This window comes from Pan troglodytes, chromosome 19 (genome assembly GCF_028858775.2).
Source record: "Pan troglodytes isolate AG18354 chromosome 19, NHGRI_mPanTro3-v2.0_pri, whole genome shotgun sequence".
NCBI classification, from domain to species: domain Eukaryota; kingdom Metazoa; phylum Chordata; class Mammalia; order Primates; family Hominidae; genus Pan; species Pan troglodytes.
The window spans coordinates 84,462,742-84,479,329 of record NC_072417.2 but is presented as its reverse complement, the minus strand read 5'-3'; positions in this window follow the sequence as shown (position 1 = coordinate 84,479,329).

The following is a 16,588-nucleotide window of genomic DNA, read 5'->3' as shown; positions in this document are numbered from 1 at the left end:
GGTTAGGTGGGGTATAACACCAGGTATGGGAAAAGTTGATGCTCTAGCTCAGCAGTTGGCAATAGTACAGACCCTTGGACAAAATTTACCTGTTGTCTGTTTTTGTAAATACGGTTTTATTGGAACACTGTCATATTCATTTATTTACATATTGTCTATGGCTACTTCCATGCTACAATAGCAGAGTTGAATGCTGTGACAGACACTGTACTGTCCATCAACCCTAAAGCATTTAGTACCTGGCACTTTAATAAAACATAGAGGATGGAAACAAAGATGAGCCAGAAATAAGTGGGAAGTCTCAGTGCTGTTTGATTGGAAGGTCAATGGCATCAGAGGATACCACGAAGTTGGAAAGAGTAAGCAGACATCTGCAACCTTGGTTCAAAGTTCCCAGAAAATAATGGAGATTTTTAAAACCTTACTGTCTCACCTACATGTATAAGCAATGGTGTTGAAATGAGGTCAATCTATGGACCTTTTCTGCATGGTCTAAATGTCCTCAAGGCTTTCCTGATCGCCTTCCATGCTCTACTGACAATTTTTAATCTCGGCGCCTGGCCCAGTTTAAGAAACTTTGGTTCTCCAGTTTAGGATAACTTAATACCCGAGCCGAGCCTTGAATCTGATGCAATTATTTTGAGCCACCTGAACAAAGGGATAGTGAATCTTTGTTCCCTGAAGACATCTTTTCTGAGAAGATTTTAGATCACATTATCAACGTCAAAACACATTATGGCAATTTATTGTCTTAATACGTGAAGGTGTTTGTGAAAACTGTCAATCTACCAGCCTTGTTCTCAGAAGTTTTAATCAGCAATATTTTCAGTCCAGTGATTTGTATTATTACCTCCACGTTCATGCTGGAGATATCAACATTACAGAGGAAAATTTAATTCCTTGTTTTGGCCATTGCAGCTTTAATAATGTCTAATAAAATTTCATACTTTACCAAGGTGAAATTATATTTTCTCAGTGAGTTGTTAGTTTTATTTTAAATATATATAAACCTAAGTAATGTGGCAGTTTTAAAATTTTTTTGTGATGAAGATGGGAGTTGTATAGGAGAAAATTAAATGGGCATATATATAGTGTGTCGCTTCTAAGGTGATCTTTTATTTTTATCACCTGAATATTCAAAAATAATTGTTTCTATAGGAAACTATTAACATCGGCATATCATGTTCTCTACAGCTCTATCTAGAGGTTTGCTTTAAGCTCAAATGCAAACTTGTGATTCTTTGGAACATTAATCAGGTACTACAAGAAAAAAAAGACAGATTATTTTGTTGTGGTAGCATTTGAAGAGAAAAAAGAAAATAAATACCAGGGTGGAAAAATAATAAGGAGATTTAATCTCCTCCAAAGTAGATTCCCTTTCTAGGGTTCTTTCTGAGCCAGTATGTAAGTCTTGTTTCATAGCTCTTGGGAAAGAAGAGAACAGATTCAGAAAACCTAAAACCATAGTTTTGGGGATGATTTGATGATTTTCTGAATTTGCATGCGTAGCCTTCTCTTACTATGAACATATTCTTGTATATTTGAGCATTACTTAAACTATCAAAAAAAAATGAGCTCTATCGAACAGGGAAACCATCCCTGACAGGATAATGTTAAATTAAATAAACAGCGTCTAATGAGATCTGTTATTGCCTGCTCTTTGGTCATGCTTGGGCACGCAGTCTGAAGGCTCGTGTTTCTAAGTACTATCATAAATCTTTCAGCCTATTTTGCTTCTGAAAATTCTAACTAATATGTTTCTTCTACTGTTGAAGTCTACATCTTCATTTAAAACTCATTTAAATTTCCAGTGTTGAAGTCTATGTCTTCATTAAATCTTATCTTTGAAAAGATAAGAAAGTTTGCATTGCAACAGATCATTTTTAAGAAGATAAAATCCATTTGCTTAAAAATGAGACAGTATTAAGAATGCAATTCAGCCAGATAAATGAATACTTGAATCTGGTGGGTGCATCCTTCTCTTTCCATTGCTTTTTATTAACATCATTTTCATCCATGTTACCCTCAGGAATCTTTGTTTCTTGCATTCAGCTCTGTGTTGGGCGAAGGAAAGAATTTCAACACCTGGCTGAGAGTCTAAGTCCATCTGCCTTGATTACAAATTGTTAGTGAAGATGTTATTTCACAGGTGTAGCTATTTCTGTAATATGAGAGAAAGGCTCTTACATAGCAAAAACAAACTGATAATAGCCTGCCTCGGAATATATCCAATTAACTCTTGCCTCTCTACATATCTATCTCATACCTGTTTTATCATAACGTTGCACATTTTGGTTTACTTCTCCAGGGAGATGTAGGTTATGTAAGAAGAACATAGGTTAGGGTTCAATAGAGCTGAGGCTGATTCCTGGCTTTGATGTTTATTAGATGGATGATACTGATCTTCAGTACTGTAGGAACTTCAAACTCATTCTATCCAACTCTTAACACAGACCTGTTTTTCCTTAGGATCTGTTTCTTCTTGCGTATATTTTATCTCCATTTATGAAGCTGCCAGCCACTCTGACTCAAGTCACAAACCTGAAAATCATGGTGGGTTTTTCCTTTCTCCCTCCACTGTGATTTTTCAGCAGTTAAAACTTGCCAATTTTTCCAGTTGCTGTGTTTCTCTGCGGTGTCCACCTTAGTTTAGACCCTCCTTCACGGCCTTGTATATTGCCAGGCCTTGAAGGAGGGTCTAAACTGAGGTGGAAGCCTGAAGATCAGGCCTATACTGATCTATACTTATCGATCTAGAATGAAGACCAGGTATCCTACAGCTAATAAATATCAAAGCCAGGAATCAGCTTCCGTTCTACTAAACTCTAATCTATGTTCTTATATAACCTATATCTCCCTAGAGAAGCAAATCAAAATGTGCAATGTTATTATAAAACAGACTTATTATAAACAGATCTGTGTTCTCACCGACTGTTCCCTCTGACTCGTTTCACCATCAATCCATCCTTCATGACGTTGCTCTTGTGACGTCTCTAAAACGCCAGGTGACCATGCTATGTTCTTACATAAACTACTCCATGCCTCTTTGCTGCACACAGAATAAATGGCAAGTTCTCAGCACGGTCCTTACGTCTCTAATATCTGGCTCTGTCTATCCCTCAGCCCTGCACCAGAGACTCCAGTCACACTCATGTTTCCTGAAGGGACTGAGATCTTTCATGCTTACAGCCTTTCTCACACTGCTTCCTCTACCGTGAACAACTCTCCCCTACAACTTCTTGTGGGAAATAAACAATAAGTGGCTGGGCGTGGTCCTCACACCTGTAATCCCAGCACTTTGGAAGGCCAAAGTGGGTGGATCATCTAAAGTCAGGAGTTTGAGACCAGCCTGGCCAACATGGTGAAACTCTGTCTCTACTCAAAATACAAAACTATTAGCCAGGCTTGGTGGTACACGCCTGCAACCCCAACTACTGGGGAAGCTGAGACGGGAGAATTGCTTGAACCTGAGAGATGGAGGTTGCAGTGAGCTGAGACTGCACCACTGCCCTCTAGCCTGGGTGACAAAGTGAGAGTCCCTCTCATGAAATAAATAAATAAAAATACATAAAAAAAAAAAACAAGCACACAAACTAAAATGAAGCAAACAACAACAACAGTAACAAAAACCTTGAACAGTCAGATTTAGCACTGAGTTTTTAGGAAGTGTTACAGATCCTTTCTCCAAAGATGCATGCATGCACCTAGTAAATACTGAGAAAAGTGTCTGTCTCCAACTGTTCTCTGAAATCCTTGTCTTGGGCTTAAAATAGCATTTGTTTTATTTATCTTTGCCCCTGTCTTCTTGTTGCCTAACTTCACTTCTTACTTATTGTTCAGTCCTGAACTTCTCTTATGCGCTGCTTCTATCTCACAGATTCTGTTGCAATAAAGTCTATAATTCAGCTACTATCATTTTAGTTCTGAAAGCGGTCACCTCAGTAAACACCACAAATCATTCTACTGTAAAGATACATGCACATGTATGTTTATTGCGGCATTATTCACAATAGCAAAGACTTGGAACCAATCCAAATGTCCATCAGTGATAGACTAGATAAAGAAAATGTGGCACATATACACCATGGAATACTATGCAGCCATAAAAAGATGAGTTCATGTCCTTTGCAGGGACATGGATGAAGCTGGAAACCACCTTTCTCAGCAAACTAACACAAGAACAGAAAACCAAACACCACATGTTCTCACTCATAAATGGGAGTTGAACAATGAGAACACAAGGACACAGGGAGGGAAAGACACACCAGGGCCTGTTGAGGGGTTGGGGTCTAGGGGAGGGATAGCATTAGGAGAAATAACTAACATAGGTGATGGGTTGGTGGGTACAGCAAACCACCATGGCATGCGTATACCTATGTAACAAAACTGCACATTCTGCATATGTACCCCAGAACTTAAGGTATAATTTTAAAATTTTTTAAGTCTTTTAAGTATAGTTTCTGTCTATATTTGCCCCATATTTTCATATAGGTGATAATATAATATTTAAACTCTTAAATGTCATTGGCTCTGTACTTTAAAAGCACACCCTACTACTTAATTATCTTTTACTGGGGAAAATATGCATTGTACACTTGTTTTGTATAAACATTTTGCAAAACCAATTCCTTTTATGCACGGCAGTGTTTGTTTTATGAGGTTTAAATACCACAGGGTAATTTCTGTATCCTTTCTCATTCAAGATATGAACATAACGCTTGCAATCATATTCTGCCTCTGTGAGAAAGATGCTACTGATTCACAAGGTACATACGCTTTGAGTCGTTTATACATGGGTGGAAATGAGTTGTACTAACAATGTATGCTTGCTCATATAATGTGATGACAATTTAGTACGTATTAGTTGAGAAGAAATAGAGTGATAGAGTGTGATTATTGAACAAAATGAATCAAATTGCTTTGAAAGGGATGCAGTTAGGCTCTTACTCCAAGTAAAATCTAATCCTTGGCCATTGTTTTCTGAAACATTACCAAGAAATTTTTGGTATGTTGGGGTATAATATGGCTTCATTTTTCATTGATCATTTTTGACCCAGGATAAACAAGGGTAAGATGATAGTCGCCATAGTACAGAAAGAAAGATGTTAAAATAAGGAAAAAGAACAACAAAGACTGTTGCCTCTTAGATAAGAGTGGGAAACATCTTAGGGGCTGCTACTCATCTCTTACCTCTCCTATTAACTTGGTGTGTTTCATAAACTGTGTCAGAGCAGAAATTATTTGACAATGCAAACATGGTGGTACACAATGCTATTTTATGGAGTCAATATTGCCAGACAGATCATATAAGCCATTACTGCCTACAGACTTCCAGGACATACTGAATTATCTGCATGGAATTGACATACAACAGTGAAGCACAAATCTAGGAACAGAAATCTTGCTGTCTGTATTAAGTCAACAAGTTAATGTTGTATCTCCCTGGCCTTGTTATACTCTAGAATGAGATATAATTTAGTACACTGGAAGTTGTGTTGTGATGTACCAACAAACTATTTATAAATAAATCTCCACTGTACCTAGGTATATTGGTCAATTTTTCATCTTGAGACTCATGAATGCCAGGTTATCTCTAGAAAAACGAGAACGTGGGTGTATTCTTATTGTCACCATCATCATTAAAAATAGCAAGGACAAGACTATTCACAGGGCACTACATATTATGTACTGAGTTAAATAATATGCAGTTACCACTGGGTTCTCAAATATAATTATAATATGGTTGTCACCAAGTCTCCTACAATGACACATGTGATAAGAATTCCTTTTGGGCTTGTCAGAGTCACCTGTGTGGTGAAGCTTTTCTATTATTCTTTCCTGGAAACAAGGATGAAACCTATCATTTTGGAAGATGGCTGGTCCCTTGGAGAGTCATCCCATCAGTTAAAGTGTGTTTTCCTAATCCTTGTTACCACCTTGTGTTTCTTTGCACTTTACTGGTTTATATGTATAAAAGAGCCCAGGATTCTGAGCTATGTCAAGGAGTGAAACTCACGTCTGTCTGCTCTTAAGGGAAGAGCTCTCTCTCTCCATGGCTTCTGCCCTTTGCCCAGCCTGTGAGGCATTCCATCTGCCTATGTCTGTGAGGAGGCACACAGCCTCTGGGGCTGAACCAGTGGGGTCAAATAATGTTCTCACCATTTAGTATAATTAACTCCAACCACCCATCTGTTGCAAGCCCCAGTGCAGCCAACACAAGCAAGAGTAGGCCAAGAAGAAATTTCTCCTCATTATTACGCCTAAATCTAAGCACTTGTCTGTCTGTAAAAACAGAGCGAAGGGAGGAAAACTGAAACCAGTGCACAGGGTCTGAGGTTTCAATAAATGTCAGGGAGCGTCAAGTCTGTTTGGATTGCAAATTATTGCTCGCTGACGGTCTTACTATTTTACAGCTAGAGATTGCTGTCATGGGGGGGATGTGGTGGGAGGAACCTCTCACATCACAGCCAGAGGGGAACAGAAGTTACCAAATACTATAACAATCATAAAACATTACAAGAGGGACTTCAGCATTTGCTAAGTTTGGTCTTTCCTTAATGAACATTTCAAGAAACAACAACCCACAACACTCTGCTCTTCCCATAGGGTTTGATGAAGTGCTGGATTTGCCAGAGATTGAGAACCCATTTCTCTGGTTTACCCATTCTAAACTCCACTTCATCCCTTTCTTCTGCTGAGCCACTTTAAACATCTGAGAGTGATAAAGAGGCCTAAATGTTTCAAGGTGAATTAATACCTCACTACATATCGTGGAGAAATACACACCAATAATTTGAGCAGCGGTTAAGACTATTTTTCAGATGGATTAAATGAGTGGGCAATTACTGATTAAAATAAACCTAATGCATGAGCATTCCAGCCCTGTCCATGGCTGAACCCAGGTCAGCCGCTTTCTATTGGTAGAAAGACTTTCCACATTATAAAAAGTGCACATGCTTCTTGGTGCTTTTGCTGAAGCTAATTAACATTTTTAATTCTTTTTTTTTTTTTCCTGGCAAATGCTTATTGAGAGTCTATTATGTGCCAAGTATTGTGTTAGGTGCACTGAAAACCAAGAAAATGATGGTCTTCATTCTTCTTGAACTTGGAGTAGAGTGCAGTTATTTTCACCAAGGCTGTTCTGGTTTTAAATCATTGAAAAATCCCTCAAGTAATCTTAACACCAAAAAGGGAAAATTGTTCTAAGGTACAGGAGTAGCTATAGATCCAAAAGAAAGAAAAACAGGACCTCATAAAAAAGCTGAAAGTTGGTACCAAGAAATTCTTAAAGACAAGATTACTTTCTTCGAAGCTCTCCTTGCACTATCTCTTCTTTATGTGTCTCTTACAGCTGAGGTTTATTCTTCTCCTCCTCAGGTTTCTAGGGTTTCTAGCTTTCTTTTCTTGAACATGCATAGAATTAAATAGAATCTTCTCAGGCAAGCTCTCCATTTCAGTGCCCCAGTTGAGCTTCCCATTTCACTGACAAACTCTTTTAAATCCCAACTCAGAATTTATGGAGGAGAAAAGTGGATTGTTTCAATTTGAGTCAGGTGTACGCCCTTAGCACTTAATACTGATTATAGGATTTAAGGTCTGAAATCTGTATCTTAACTCCAAGAAAATGATGTAAACTGAGTTTATTGCTATAGTTGATTGATCTAATTCCTGTATCAATACATATTGTCCTTTAAAATAACAAAAGAATACATTTACAACTAGAGAATGTCATAAACTGCATTGTGAAATTTTAAGAAAGAGTCAGCATTTGAAAAAAAAATCTAAGAAGGAAAAAAAATAATAATGCTTTCTGTCCCATTGCCACCTGCATTGTGAGGCAATCACCTGACAAGAGCATGACTATTTTCTTTTCTTTTCTCTTTTGAGATGGAGTCTCACTCTGTCACCCAGGCTGGAGTGCAGTGGCATGACATTGGCTCACTGCAACCTCCAACTCCCAGGTTAAAGCAATTCTCCTGCCTCAGCCTCCTAAGTAGCTGGGACTACAGTTGCCCGCCACCACACCCAGCTAATTTTTGTATTTTTAGTAGAGACTGGGTTTTCCCATTTTGGCCAGCCTGGTCTCAAACTCCTGACCTCAGGTGATCCACCCTCCTCAGCCTCCCAAAGTGCTGGGATTACAGGCATAAGCCACCATGCCAGGCCCTCTTTTCTATAATCTATTGTGTCTCGTAAGGATCTAGGTAATACGCCAGAAACCCAAAAATCACCTGCTGAAGCCTGACAACGCAATTCACAGGTGGCCTTGAAAGAGAGTAGGGATGTGGATTTCTGCCACTAAAGTTATGAGTATTATGTCTTTCTGTCCATATTTTCTGGGAAGGTCATTGACCTAAAGTCCAGATCTACACCATTTCCTGGGCAACAGCCAACAGTATGACCTGATGACAAGCCCCAGACTACATAAGTTTGGGTTCCCCAGGAGTAGAAACTAACTCAAAGATTTGAATAAAATTATTTTATTTGGAGGGTGAAAGAAAACATCCATGGGGGAGTAAGGAAGAAAGACAAGGAAGGGAAAGCAGCCAAGAAAGAGTGCATTGCCAAGCCAGTAACAAGTGTGGGTACACAGAGATTAATCCTATGGGGAAAACTCTAGGAATCGGAGTTTCAGATCAAATTAATAAAACCACATGACTTAGAGTCACTCCCCAAGGAGAGTGAGGTCATCGAGGGAAATCATAGACAAACTCCAATCACTTACATTGAGAGCTGCTTCTAGGGGTTTTTAATTCTCTACTGCAGTTTGCCATGCTGGCAGCAAAGCAGTCTCTACAGCAAGGAAAACCCTCAAAGAAGTGCAGGTGCCGGCAGCTGCACTGAAGTGGTAAGGAAGGTGAGATGTTGATGGGGCACTAAAGTCATCCACTAAAATCCACCTGCTCAGATCTCTGCATGCCCTGTATTAATTTCATTCTATCCTGTATTGATTTTTCAAGGTGGTGGACAGACAGTGTTTATTAAATGATTAAATAACATACAACAGGAGGGATAGTGAGAGAAACCATTATCTGCTTCAGTTGGTTTCAAGGCTGCCATCAATATTCCTTTTCTTCTCTCTTTTCTACCCATTCTAGACATCCCTCATCCTTGTCCATTTCCGCTAGTCTAGGATGCCTGCCAAGTAGAAGGCTCAGACCTTTACCACGGGAGATCGAAAGGTCTGAACCTTTGGTCGCTTTGCCCTTGTCGAGCTGTAACTGCTGCAATCGTACATTCTTGCAATTGCAAGAATGCAACAAAATCATTCTGTCTAAAGTATGGCCAGGCATGGAATCAGCAGGATACGTTCAGTGAGTGTCCTGAGTTCTATATGTGCTCCTGGTTCCATTTTATAATGTTATTTCTTCATGATAATCAAAGTCAATTACTTCTACCAGTTAGGTGGCAAAATGTGCTTTGGGTGCAAGACAAAGCCAAGGCCCATGGAGAGAAGGGAAGCAAGATTTGGCAGTTTGATGTTGACAGCATTCACTGAAATAATAAGAACACAGGAATGTGAGTGAGCAGGACATTGACTGGCATCTGCTATGCGGGCATAGAGAAACAGGTCATGATATTTTGCCAAATGAACAAGTAATGGATCTTAAAGATTGATGACAATAGTTTTGGGGAAAGATGTGTAGATGGGCTTCTCCATAATTACCCAATATTTAAAATTATTTTGTCCTGTATGAATATTCTTTAGAAGATCCCAATAAAGGGAATCTGATTTAAACATAGTGAGCTACTTATGGTACTTATACTGACATCTGGGGGTAGAGATAACCAAATGATCACACAAAGGCAAGATTATGGCGGTCATAGAAGCTGCGTCAGACTTACATGGTGACCTATGATGGGATAAAGCAGGGATCTGGATCCTGCTCAGGCAGGTTGTAAAGGATTCTCTGGAAAAAAGAGTTAGCAGAGGTCGAAGCCATGTATTTCCCAAAGCGGCGCAATCCCTGGAGCAGCCTCAGCATCACCTGGGACTTGTCCTTTGCGAATTCTTAGGTCCCATCCCAGACTTACTGAATGAGACTGCCTGGGGTCTAGGGCTCAGGAATCTGTTTTGCTAAGCTTCCCCGATGATGATGATGTATGTGAAAGTTTAGGAGCTATTAGTTGGTATGCCTAGAACACAGCAAATGAGGAGGGTTTTGGCAGGAGAGAAGGCTGGGGAGGCAGATTATATACACAGAGCATTGTAAAGTGAGTCAGGAATTGGGGTCTACAAAGCCACTAAATATTTTAAAGTAAATGAAATGAAGTAGGTACAGGAGCAGAGGTGAGGTGACATTATGAGGCTTACCTTTATTTCAAAAGATCATTCTGGGCCAGGTATGGGGTCTCATGCCTGTAATCCCAGCACTTTGGGAGGCTGGAGTAGGGGGATCACTTGAGTTCAGGAGTTTGAAACCAGCTTGAACATAGTGAGACCTCATCTCTAAAAAAATTAGTGGGATGTGGTGGCATGTGCCTGGAGTCCCAGCTACTTGGGAGATGGGAGGATCACCTGAGCCCAAGAAGTCGAGGCTGCAGTGGGTCGAGCTTATGCCACTGCACTTCAGCCTGGGCTAAGGAGCGAAATCCTGTCTCAAAAAAAAAAAAAAAAAATCATTCCATCTAAAGTATGGACAAGGGGATTGAAGAGGCAGTAGAGATTGAGATGGGACCTGCTGAGGGTGTCTAGTTGTCCAGGTGAAAAGCACTGGTGACTAGGCCTAGGAGCAATATAGAAGAAAGTAATGGATTGAAAGTCATTTAGGGAATAAAATCCAAAAGATTTGATAATTTGGCCTTGTGAGAACATAGCAACTTTAATTATTATAATGTGGCTTATGTCTTCAAATTTATTTTTGAATTTATAGAATATTTTATTTATTTATTTTTGTACAGAATCTCGCTCTGTCATCCAGGCTGGAGTGTGGTGATGTAATCTTGGCTCACTGCAACCTCCACTTTCCAGGTTCAAGGAATTCTTCTACCTCAGCCTCCCGAGTAGCTTGGACTGACTACAGGTGCGCACCACCACGCCTGGCTAATTTTTTGTGTTTTTAGTAGAGACGGGGTTTCGCCCTGTTGGCCAGGCTGGTCTCGAACCCCTGATCTCAAGTGACCTGCCTGCCTCGGCCTCCCAAAGTGCTGGGATTATGGCATGAGCCACCACACCCAGCCAGAATATTAACAGGAAGATATGGCTGCCAGGGTATCAGTAAATATTGCCCACCAGTCAGGGATAACTACAGTGACAAGAAAGACAATAAGTAGGTTATCATTGTGACCATTTCTTAACCCCACCAGCAGGTAGGGCTTTTCCCTTAAGAAAAAGGTCATATATTTAGAGCTACTCCAAAAATCTGAGACACTAATTTATTAATTTTGTTGGCATCCTCATGTGTAGCACTTTTGCACAGAAGTGAGATCCTCTAAAGAATGTGACGAACATTAATTTGAAGTTTACACTGAACCCTCCGAGTATGCTCCTGAGATAAATTTCACAGAACACAACCTTAAATCCAGCTAGTGTCTCCATAAATCCAAACATCCTGCTACTGGAAAACAAAAACAGAAACAAAAGCCAAAAACCAAAACTCTGTGGAGTGTTTGTTTCAGTCACGGTAGATTAGTTCTCTGAACATCTACTATATGTAAGGCATTAGTAGAGGTGGAAGACGTCACGATAACTTGGCATGGTTCCTGCCTTCCCGTAGCTTACAGTTTGGTTAAATGATAAGAGTCATGTAAATTGATGAGTGCAATAAAAAGCTAGAGGGGCTTCCAATATATCTGTACAGACATTGATTCTCCCTGGAGTTAGGAATTAGTGCTCAAGAAGAAGATAGTATTATGCTGACTAGCGCAATATGAGCATTTGACAAATGAAGGCAGCATAGGGCAGGATTTAAAGACACAAGTTTGGGTTAGCGTGGCAAACATTTCCGCAAGACCCAAGCAAAGGTGTTAATGTGAGACATGCTAATATTTTTGTTTTGTTTTGTGTGTGATTTAAATATCTTATTGCCACCCCTCTGGTCTTTACACTTCAGAGCTGGTTTTGTCTCCACAATCACATCAGCCTCATTTGACAGCTATCATTAACAATATAGATGGTGATCATTGCAGCTTTATAATGTGTTGGATGATTCCCTTTGCTTTAGCCCAAAAAGTACACAAGGAGCACAAGAAAATCAACTCAGTGCACACATACCATGATCTTGTTGCAGACTGTCTTGCAGTGAAAGGACATGTGGGTTTTATATGTTCCTAAACAGCATTTTCTTTGAAAATGCATCCAGATCTGTTATTCTATCCTGTAGTGTGTCAAACTTTTTGGAATAGAAAACTGGAATGCTCCCCTACCTCTATAGAATGTTCTTTGCTTTATAAGCTAACCAAAGGAAAAAAAAGAAGACAAGAAAGGTGTATGTTGGAGTGAAAATATGTCTGTATGTCTTAACATGCACCTAGAGTGGTAAATTTTAAAAGCTGTAAGTAACAATTTTATACCAATAATGTCTCAAGATGGCCTCTCTATTTTCCCCTATGGCAAAGAAAAGTAGCCAAGTTTCCCTTGTTCGATATCTTGAAATGGGCTCCATTTTGAGCCCATGGTATGTAACTCTAATGCCTGTGGAATATTGCTTAACTTGCCAAGCAATCAGGCATACCAAGTTGATTGCACTGCGTGGAGCATACCTTTCCGGAGGTCTCATCTTGGGAGAATGACAATTCAGAGTCTGTCTCTGATTCCCTCTGTTTCTTGTAAACTTCTGTTATAGCTGAAATTCCTGAAGTTATAAATCCCTTATTTTTCCTAAGCTAGAATAGTATTGCAAAGACTTTTTACATATTTGAGGAAATTTTAAAAATTAGCAGAAGCAAATCACTCTGATCCCAGTTTATTTGTGGAACTTCAATAAGAAAGAAGAGAGACAAAGAAAACGAAACAGGAGAGAAAAGCAGGAGAGAAATGAACATTTATTGAGCAAATACTATGTCGTGCGCCGTGGTAAGCACTTTACATAAGTCATATTTTATATGTATTTATAACTTCTCCATGGAGTTTCTGTCAATTTTCTAGATGAGTAAGCTCAGAAAAGCTAGGCAAGTTAATCAGTAGAAAGTTAGAATTCAACAATGATTTAAATGCTTTCCTTACTCTACCACCTCACATATAAGCATAATCATACTGGCATTCTGATCTGTTTCAAGCACCATATTTTACCAGCAGAAAAGTATTCAACCACTGGGCATGGTGGCTCATTCTTATAATCCCAGAGTTTTGGGAGGTCAAGATGGAAAGATTGTTTGAGCCCAGGAGTTCGAGACCAGCCTGGGTAATAGAGTGAGACCCCGTCTCTACAAAAAATAAAAATAAAAAAAAAAATTAGCTGGGCGCGGTGGCGTGTATCTGTACTCCCAGCTTCTTGGGAGGCTGAGGCAGGAAGATTGCTTGAACCTGGGAACTCGAGGCTGCAGTGAGCTATGATTGCTCCAGTGCACTCCAGCCTGGGTACAGAGTGAGACTCTGCCAAAAAAAAAAAGTACAAATAAAAAATAAAGGTATTCAACCTAAACACAAAATAACAAGACAAATCAATGGGCATAATGAAGACAAGTAGTTTGCTGGTGGACTGAATTAATCACTCCTTAACCAGTGGCTATTGCATTACATACACACATATACACACATTCGAGGATTGGCAAGGCATACCAGAGTTATCTTCTTGGTGCTGACTTCTAGCCTTTCCTCCTTTAGTGTCTCTTCCATGGCTGTTCCAGTGCCAAAGTCAATCAGTCAAATTTCCAAAGGATGCCAAGACTTTTCATTCATTCAGCAGCCTTTCAACAAGTCTTTATTGCGTTTTTTTTTTTAAATCAGTCAGAGTCCTGGCAGGAAAGAGAACTCATTGCAGATGGTACAAATGAAGAGATTTTAACGAAGGGTCTACTTAATGATATGTAGATAGGGTTACAAGTATAAATCTAGAGAGGATGCAGTGCTTAGAGATTAGGAGCAGCAGGAAGCCATTACACCTCCAGGGTGGAAGGAATTAAAGGAAGAATTGCTTTTATTCGAGCCAAGTTAGAGCTGCAACCCCAGAGGAACAGAATACCTGGCAGGAATTGTGGAGGAATGTAGCTACTGCTCGAGATGAACGGAAGCAATGATGGGGCAGAGAAATACCACAACCTCTCTCTCCTCCCTCCCTACACTCACTTCACATTACCTCCCATTGGCTGGAAGCACCCAGAACCTATTTGACAAGGGATCCAGTCCAAAGGAGTCTACCTCCCAGGGCACAGAGCAAAGCAGAAGAGTAGAAGATGAATCTGTGTCCGGGTAATCCCAGCACTTTCAGAAACTGAAGCAGGAGGATCACTTGAGGTCAGGAGTTGGAGGTCAGCCTGGACAATATGTCAGGACCTCGTGTCTACAAAAATAATAATAATTAAATTAGACGGCATGGTGGCACACGCCTATAGTCCCAGCTACTTGGGAGGCTGAGGCGGGAGGATTGCTTGAGCCCAGGAGTTCGAGGTTGCAGTGAGCTGTTATCATGCCACTGCACTCTAGCCTGAATGACAGAGTGAGAATCTGTCTCAAAAAAAAAAAAAATGCATCAGGGGGAGTTAGGGATGATGAATAACTTGCCCAAGTGCTAACCAGATTCCTGGGCCTAATTTAGGCAACGAACAGTGAACACAGAATAGAGCCATGAACACAGCAGATTCATATTCTGCACCCACAGAGCTTACTTTCTAATGCAAAATAGAGGCAAAACAAAACAGGGATGGAAAATGAGATGTGGCATGTTCCATAGTGATACAAGCTAAGGAAAAATGAAGGGGGCAGGAAAGGGGACTTCGAAATCTGCGAAGGGTAGAACTTTAGACAGGATGACAAGAGGTGTCTCACTTCACTGACGATTCCCTGAGATGGTAACGTTGCCAAAAAGACCTGATGAAGTGGAGGAAATTCACCATGCAGTCAGTGGGAAGAGCGAGTGTGGAGTCCAAAGAAAGTTCGGGCCCAGAATGGTCAGGTGTGGGTAGAAGGGGCTGAATGAGGAGCCGTGGGCGACAAAGCCAGGAAAATACTCACTCCATAGCTTTTACATCACTCTTAGCTAATTGGCATATTCTCTCAATAGGGGATACCAGTACTGCAAACACATGTTCACAAAAGCCTTTTATAATGAGATTTTCTACACACACACACACACACACACACACACACACACACACACAGATATACATGCACAAATATATTCAATCCTTAAATAAATAAGGCTTACTCACTATCTATTTTTATAGTCTGCTATAAAATATATCACTCTTATCTCTCCATCACATCGCTTCTGGTTTATGTTTTGTCTCTGACCAGACTCTGTACAGAGGGATGAAAGACTGACAGCAGAACAAAAAAGAAGCTGAAAGACTCAAAGTGATTCACTCATCACCATCTAGGATGGGTCAATTCGCTTTGCTAGGCCAATTAATGGACCACCTTCCCATTTAGTGCTTAATCATTTTGGGGTGTGATGTCCATTTGTTTTACAATCAACTTTGACCAGTGTAATGAGGGATGTGATACAGAGTATGGCAGCTGATGCATCCAATATTCTTTAAAATTCCCTTTTGAAGGGGTTGTGGCTGTTACTCACCGCTTCCCAGAGGAAGCCATGAAATCAGAAAGAATTTGATTTCATTTATCTTGTACTCTGGATCCTGTAGTTTTCCTGAACCCCTAAGATGTATTTTGTTTGTATGGACTAGCCACCATTATCTTTTACCTATACCATCACCTTTACCTATATATTACATACACACATACTACACATCTATATATTTACATACAGATGTGTGTATGTATATCTCTGAGTGTGTGTGTGTGTATATATATATATATATTTTCTTCTGTTTATAAATGTCCCTCCCAATACTTTTTCCCTAAGATACTCTTGTTCACCCATCAAGATTTCACAGTCCAGATATTCCCTTCTCTGTGACACTTTTCTAGATAAATCCAGGCAGTTTCACCCAGGCTCTTCTTCATGACCCCATGACACTCAGTTCAGATCTGTGTTAAAGAACTATTGATGTTGGCTTGTGGTTTCTCTCTTTACAGTCCAGTGATCCCAACTAGACTGTGAGTGCCATATGGTGAAAGACACAGTACACTCTTTTGGGTCCCTGTCTTTACAAAGGGTATGATTCATTTCTGTTGCTTAGAGCAGACTATAAAGATGGGCACATAGATAGATAGGTAGATAGATAGATAGATAGATAGATAGATAGATAGATAGATAGATAATGAGTAAGCCTTATTTAAGGATTGAATATATTTGTGCATGTATATCTCTGTGTGTGTGTGTGTGTGTGTGTGTGTGTCTGTAGAAAATCTCATTATATAAGGCTTTTGTGAACATGAGTTTGCAGTATTGGTACCCCCTATTGAGAGAATATGCCAATTAGATCATAGATGGTGGTATAAAACTGGCTGTAGGTTTCAATTTGCTAAAATACTCAAATAACTTACATCTTGAACATAAATACTTTGTTGTTGACTATAAAACAG